The sequence below is a fragment of the Miscanthus floridulus genome, chromosome 13 (genome assembly GCF_019320115.1).
Source record: "Miscanthus floridulus cultivar M001 chromosome 13, ASM1932011v1, whole genome shotgun sequence".
Taxonomy (NCBI): domain Eukaryota; kingdom Viridiplantae; phylum Streptophyta; class Magnoliopsida; order Poales; family Poaceae; genus Miscanthus; species Miscanthus floridulus.
In genome coordinates, this window is record NC_089592.1 from 3,024,979 (window position 1) to 3,031,540 (window position 6,562).

General features: G+C 43.4%; 1 pseudogene; it reads right to left on the reverse strand.

The window, feature by feature from the left end:
• Nucleotides 1–559: 559 nt before the first annotated feature.
• On the reverse strand, nt 560–1,489 carry LOC136502111 (uncharacterized; annotated as a pseudogene).
• Between the last annotated feature and the right edge of the window lie 5,073 nt (nt 1,490–6,562).

The window sequence follows — 6,562 nt, forward strand, 5'->3', positions numbered from 1 at the left end:
ATAGGAAATGGACCACAGATATCTATGTGAACAATTTTGCAAAACTCATGTGCTTTGTTTGGCATCTTTCTTTATTTTCTTTACATACTTTCCTTTAATGTAGTCTATGCATTATTCTAGATCTAAAAATTCTAATGACGGAAGAGTTGTTTCCTTAATTAATCGTTCTATTCTCCCCCTCGAAATATGGCCTAAACGACAGTGCCATAATTTTGAAGATACATGATCAATTCTCTTCTGCTTATTTGTTACATTCATAGACGAAGAGACATTCTCATTCACAGTGTTCACATCATTCACATTCTAACAAAGTGATAACAAATAAAGTTTGTCTTGTTGGAAAGCAAGACCCACACACTTGTGATTAAACATTATCTTATATTTGCCATTACCAAAATGGCAATCATATCCATTATCATCAAGATGTGAAACACTAATCAAGTTTCTTCACAAAGAGGGTACATAAAGAATATTTCTAAGCTTAAATATAAAGCCATCCTTTAGTTCTAATGGGAGTTCTCCTATGGCTTCAACTTCAGATTCAAGTCCATTTGCAACTTTAATGCATCTTTCTCCTCTTTGCAGGGTCCTCCTGGTATGGACTCCCTTTCCTCATCAGGTGCTTCAGGAACTCTGGACAGTCCTTCTGGTAATGTCCCTTCTTCTTGCACCATTTGCAAGTGTCCTTGTCTACCTAATCTTTCTGGTAGTGATGATTCTATGGGGCCTTTCCCTGTGATTTCGAAGAGGAGCTGCTATCCCACTGAGGTTTTCCTTGTGGTTTAAAATTCTGATTGTTGAAATTCTTCTTCTTATTATGCTTCACATAGTTGACATTGTCACCTTGTGAGCTCTTTAGCCGCTCCTCTTCTTGCACACATATTGCAATGAGCTTCTCTATATCCTATTTTTCTGGTTGTAAATTGTAATTTACAACAAATGTCTCATACTTTTTTGGCAAGGAAGGAAAAATCAAATGAACTAGGAACTCATCCTTGAGCCCCATGTCCATTGGTTTGAGCTTAGATGCCGTGTTGCTCATTCTTAGGATATGCTCTCTTATCCCACCGCCAGTGTACTTCTCATTTACTAGCCTCTTAATAAGAGTGCTAGCATAAGCCTTTAAAGAGCCAGTAAACTGACTCTCCACCTTCTTTAGGTACTCTGTAGCGGTGGTGCATTCTGGGATTGCCCCTCTTATGGGATCCTCAATGGTACTTTTGATCACTATCAAACACTTGCGGTTTGAGCTGACCCACTTCCCATGATCGAGATCATACTTCATTCTCATTGTAGCATGCTCACGCTGACGAGTAGCGAAAGCAGCTTTAGCTTCATTTTCTTCCCGCACCGGGTCCTCTGGAACAATAGGACACGGTGTGGTGAGTACATGATCAGTATCAAATAGCGCAAGTGCCATCTCCAACTTCTCTCACCAGACGCCATAATTGCTACCATTGAGCGGCGGAATGGCTGAGATGAAAGACATTGGGTTGTAGCCTGAAAACAGAATCAGAAAAGGTGAGATATTTTAATACAACAATTGCATGCCTTAATTTAACGTTGGTCAAAATTAAAACATACAATGTTCTTCTACATTAATTCTACATCACCGTTGGGCAGAAATAGAATTAATGTATAAAAACTCATAAATGAGTTTAATACTGTTATTATCAACGTTGGTAAAAAATAGCAATATTATAATTACAAAAATCTGCTACATTAATTCTACATCACCATTGGGTAGAAGTAAAATTAATGCATCTAAAACTTGTAGATAAAATTACAATATTATTATCAACAACGTTGGTCAGAAAATAATAATATCGTAATTAACTTAAATAAATACAGCTACTCCTCTAATTAAAATATTCCAATTTTTAATCAGAGGATCAAAAACATTTTTGCAGCAGAAAAATAATTCAATTTAATGAATTTTACCCACAGGAAAACTCATTTTTCTAATTTCTTTTGAGCCTTTATTCATTTTCTAGGAAACGATATTAAACTACTCCCTCCATCCTGAAATATAAGGCATTTTGATTTGTTCTAAGTCAAACTGTTCTAAGTTTAACTAAATTTATAGAAAAGAGTAATAATATTTTGAATGTTGAATGAGAATAATTAGATTCATTATGAATCTTATTTTCATAATTTACTTATTTGATGTGTTAGATGTTAATATCTTCCTATATAAATTTGGTCAAACTTAGACAACTTTGACTTAGAACAAACCAAAATACCTTATATTTTAGGACGGAGGAAGTATTACTGTAATTTGTGGCGGTGATATCGACCACTTATTTGAATCAAGCATGGACTATTAAGTTCATACCAAAAATATACATTACTGTTGAAGTCTAAAGTATCAAGATGCTTTAAACTATCCGCAGGAACACTACTACACAAACTTTACTGGAGGCGGGTGTTTTCGGTTTCCCGTGACGGGCAAAGCCGTCTGCCGTGGCCTAGAGGCCACGATAAATCATGGCTTAACCGCGGCGGGCGGCTTTGCCCACCGCGGTTAACCGATTTACCGCGGCGGGCGTTGTAACATGCCCGCTGCGGTAAATATACTTTTACCACGACGGGCACGTTACACCGCCCGCCGCAGTAAATTTGCGGACACCTTTTCTGGCCCGCCGCGGTTATGTTCATTAGCCGTGGCAGGCTTTATTATTTGCCCGCCTCGGTAAATTATTTCCTGAATTAAAAAAAATATAGCAGGCATATAAATTCAAATTCAAATCACAACCAGATTTCACAGATTAAACTTAAAAAGTATGCAGGCATTACATATGAGATAATATACATATATATACATTCACTTAGTCGTTCTTGTCATCGTTAATTCATTACATTTATATATTAAAGTCGTTATACATGCGCTAAGGAGTAATCCTACGGACGCATCATCGTGGGCTATTTCCTTAGCCTCTCGTACTCCGGTAAAATCGCTATCGGACTGTTCTCATTGAAGAACATGCCCCTTTAAGCACGCATTTGTCTAAGACAAACTTACATATGTCCACCTTTGTCTGCTTGAAGGAGTGTTGGGTGCTCTGCACGTCTCTCCACCAGTTCAATCCATTCTTGAGCATCCTCCAACTGCTGCTGCACTGCTTGCATGCCCTCAGGAACTCATAGGCGTAGAAGCCACAGGTTTGTGATCCTACCGGTTGTTTGGCACACTGCATGATCGATACACAAGCATTACAACACAGGCATTAGAACGCATATGAACAAAAAGCACAATTAAACCTTTTAAATACTTACCGGAAAGTTGCGTCTGATTTTGATGCGGTTCTTATGCTTAGCCTTAAAATTCTCTGTTCTTCGATCATAGCATTCAGGATCCTTCACGTACTCCTTATAAGCGCTATACGAAATGTACTAGTATTAGGCAGGGCATTAGAACGCATATGAGAAGATAGTTCAGTCACTTACACTCTAAGGCAATCTTCAAAGGCCTTGTACCCTTTTAAGTTTGGCACTGTCAACGAATCAAATACGCAGGCCCTGCCATCCTGAGGGTAGATGACAGGGCCTACGTATTTGATTCGTTGACAGTGCCAAACTTATCTCTACAGGCATGTCTTCAAATACGCAGGTTACGACGAGAAATAATAATACTAGCTAGCTACCCACTTATCTCTACAGGCATGTCTTCAACTTACCCAAAGTGGTAGGTAGCTAGGATACACCCATTTCCCCTGATCTTCTTCATTGCTCCTAGTATGTACCTTGAAATGTTCAACTTCTCATTGTCCATCAGTTTCTTCCTGTGCGCCTCTCTCTGTCGCTTGGTCAAGTCTTTCATGGTTGGATGATTGTCATCTAGGTGGTAACCAATGATGATTCTATGAGCAATATGCATTGGAGATAGATAGATAACATCAAGTTTTAGTTCCTTGGATATATAGGCCATCAACCTGCAAGGACAAGCCATCGTGGCATATATAAGTAGTCTTGACCGATTCAAAGGCAGGTGATATGTGAAACTCGCAATTCATCACTTACATAGAGAACAAGGTGAATTGGGCGATGTCAAGGTCTTGTTCCTGCAGTAGTCTGTACATGTCGTGGAAAACCACGAGGAGTTCTACATCGTTGCCAGGCAAGTGGAAGTACTCCGCCACAACCTTGACTAGAAAACCATGCAGGCCAGCTTTTGTCGCTTCCATGTACCAAAGATGAAACCTCCTTGTCTCCCACCTTTCCTCGTCGATGAGCTAGGCCTTGGTTATCATGAACTTCCCATGCTCGTAATGGCCGGGGCAGTCATCCGATTCAGGAAATAGATGGAAAGGTGATCTCGGGCTGGGATAGAAATGTTAGTACCATATTATGGCAAAGAAAAGTTATTAGCAAATTATGCAAACCGCTACCATACCTTTCAAACTCAAGTGAGTATGTGAGCTGCCCTTGGTCACCTTTAGTCTTCGCCAGCGGTGGAGGATAGTGGCTTGTGCTCGCAATGGCAGCAGGCAGTGTCTTTGCCCCCAGTTCCTCCGTGCCTCCCGGTCCTTTGCTCGTGCCCTTAGACGGACTGCTGGGAGGTGGAGGTGGACTTGTTGTTGGAGGAGGAGAATGAAGGTGAGGGCTTGTGCCTCGGGGTGAGTTCCTTCCCTTGTCATCCCCACCATTGCCTTCGTCATCGCCGTCGCCGTGATCTGGATCATCGGGGGGACAAGATCCGACAATGGATGGTTGTGATGCTGGTGTCGCCGTCGGCGTAGAAGTCGGCATTGAGAGAATGATCTCTATGTCGTCCTTGTTCCATAGGACTTCGGAACCCATGGCAGCTCCAAGGATTGTTACCCCTTCTACAGTTGGATATTCCATTTCAAATTCTTCATATTTGGTCGCATACCATGTAAGTATCATGGCAGCATAGTTGGCAGGGATCTGGTCTTGGTTGAAATCTTTGATATCTTCTTTGGGGTGCATGTAACCCTCACCCACGATCAACTTTTTTGCCCTGTCGAACGAGATCGTGAGGTGGACGCGCACGGGTTCCTGAATGTCATGGACGGGGTGCCTTGGGCGATCCTCAATCATCGGTAGTGGCTGCCCTTGTGTCTGCCCTTGTGGAACTTGAGGCACGGCCACGCCAGCCTAGCGAAGCATCTGTGACCTCATCGACACCATATTTGGGTCATTGCTCATGAAGGCTTCTTTTATGGACCGGCTGATCATTTTGGCCATGCCTTGATCATAGCCCTTCTGAAAGATGCCCTCCTTGTACATCTGCCTTGATCGATATGTGGCAGCGTCGGATTGCCATGACTCCACTGAGTTCCTGCTCATCTTCGACGATATGCCACGGACGCAGCCACGGTGCTCGGGGGTTCCCAGCACTAGGGTCAGCAAGTCCTGGCCCCTGCGAACCTCGAAGCTATCCTTGGATTTAGCGGCCTCGATGAGAGCCCTCTCCACCTCCTCAAACTTGGGCTCATTGAACTTGCTCGCGCCCTCCTTGAGCTTCTTTGGCTTGTGAGCATAGATGAAGTCCTTAGCCCTTAAGTCTACACCATCATACGGATCGGGAAGCCCAGCGATAGCTCTAGCCCTTTCTTCCTCCCGCCACTAGGGCCTCTTACCAGCAAACCCAGTCATGCCCAAGTGGTGGGGGTGCAGGTTCTTCTTCGCGAGTGCACTGAACTTGGCGCTCTTTGCCTTTGCTTCTTCTGTTGTTCTTTGTTTGCAGAACTCTTCCCAGTGATGTTCCTTCACCATAGTGTATTTGACACAGGGTGACTTGCCTAGCTTTAGGTAGTACCTGGTCAGCATGGACTTGAAGTTTCTAAAGGCTCTTCCTGCCACGTGCATGACCCACTCCCAGCACTTGTTTAGATCGGCGTCCTCGGGATAATGGAAGCTCCTCGTCACCTCACCCTAGATATGTGTCTTGTAGTTGACCGAGACATTGTTCCACTCCTCCCAAGTGATCTCCACCTTGTCCTTGACTATACATGCCACCTGGTTACTAAACTTGGCAAGGACCATGGGTGGCGACAACGGGTTTCCCTCTGGTCCCACCTCATGGATCACATGGACTTCGCCGTGGGTTTCCCTCTGGTGCCTCACGTGTTCCCCCCTTCTCAGCTTTGTCCTCTAACCCCTAGACTTGCTTGAAGTGGTTGGAGATGGAGCGGGGGGTTCTTTGTCCCTGACTTGTTCCTCCTCGAAATTTAATTCTCGAGGCACCATCGGCATCTGTTCAAAGTTTGGAGACCGCGCACTTTCAACTTCGTCATCCCTCAGTTGGTAGGTCGGATCATCTTCCTCCTCTGTACGACATTTCTTTGTTGGCCTTGGGGTCACGGACACTTGGCTCACGAGGCTAGTTGATGATGATGCACTAGGGGTAGGGTCGTGCCATTCGCTTATCGGTTCCTCTACCATTGGAAAGCTACAATGAATACATATTTCAGTTGTATAGACATGGTTATAGAGTAGTAAAGTAGAGTAGTACTAGAGTAGTAAAGTAGAGTAGTACTAGAGTAGTAAAGTAGTAGTAGTTGGCTCAGATTTGCCCCATTGTCATCACATCGCTTTT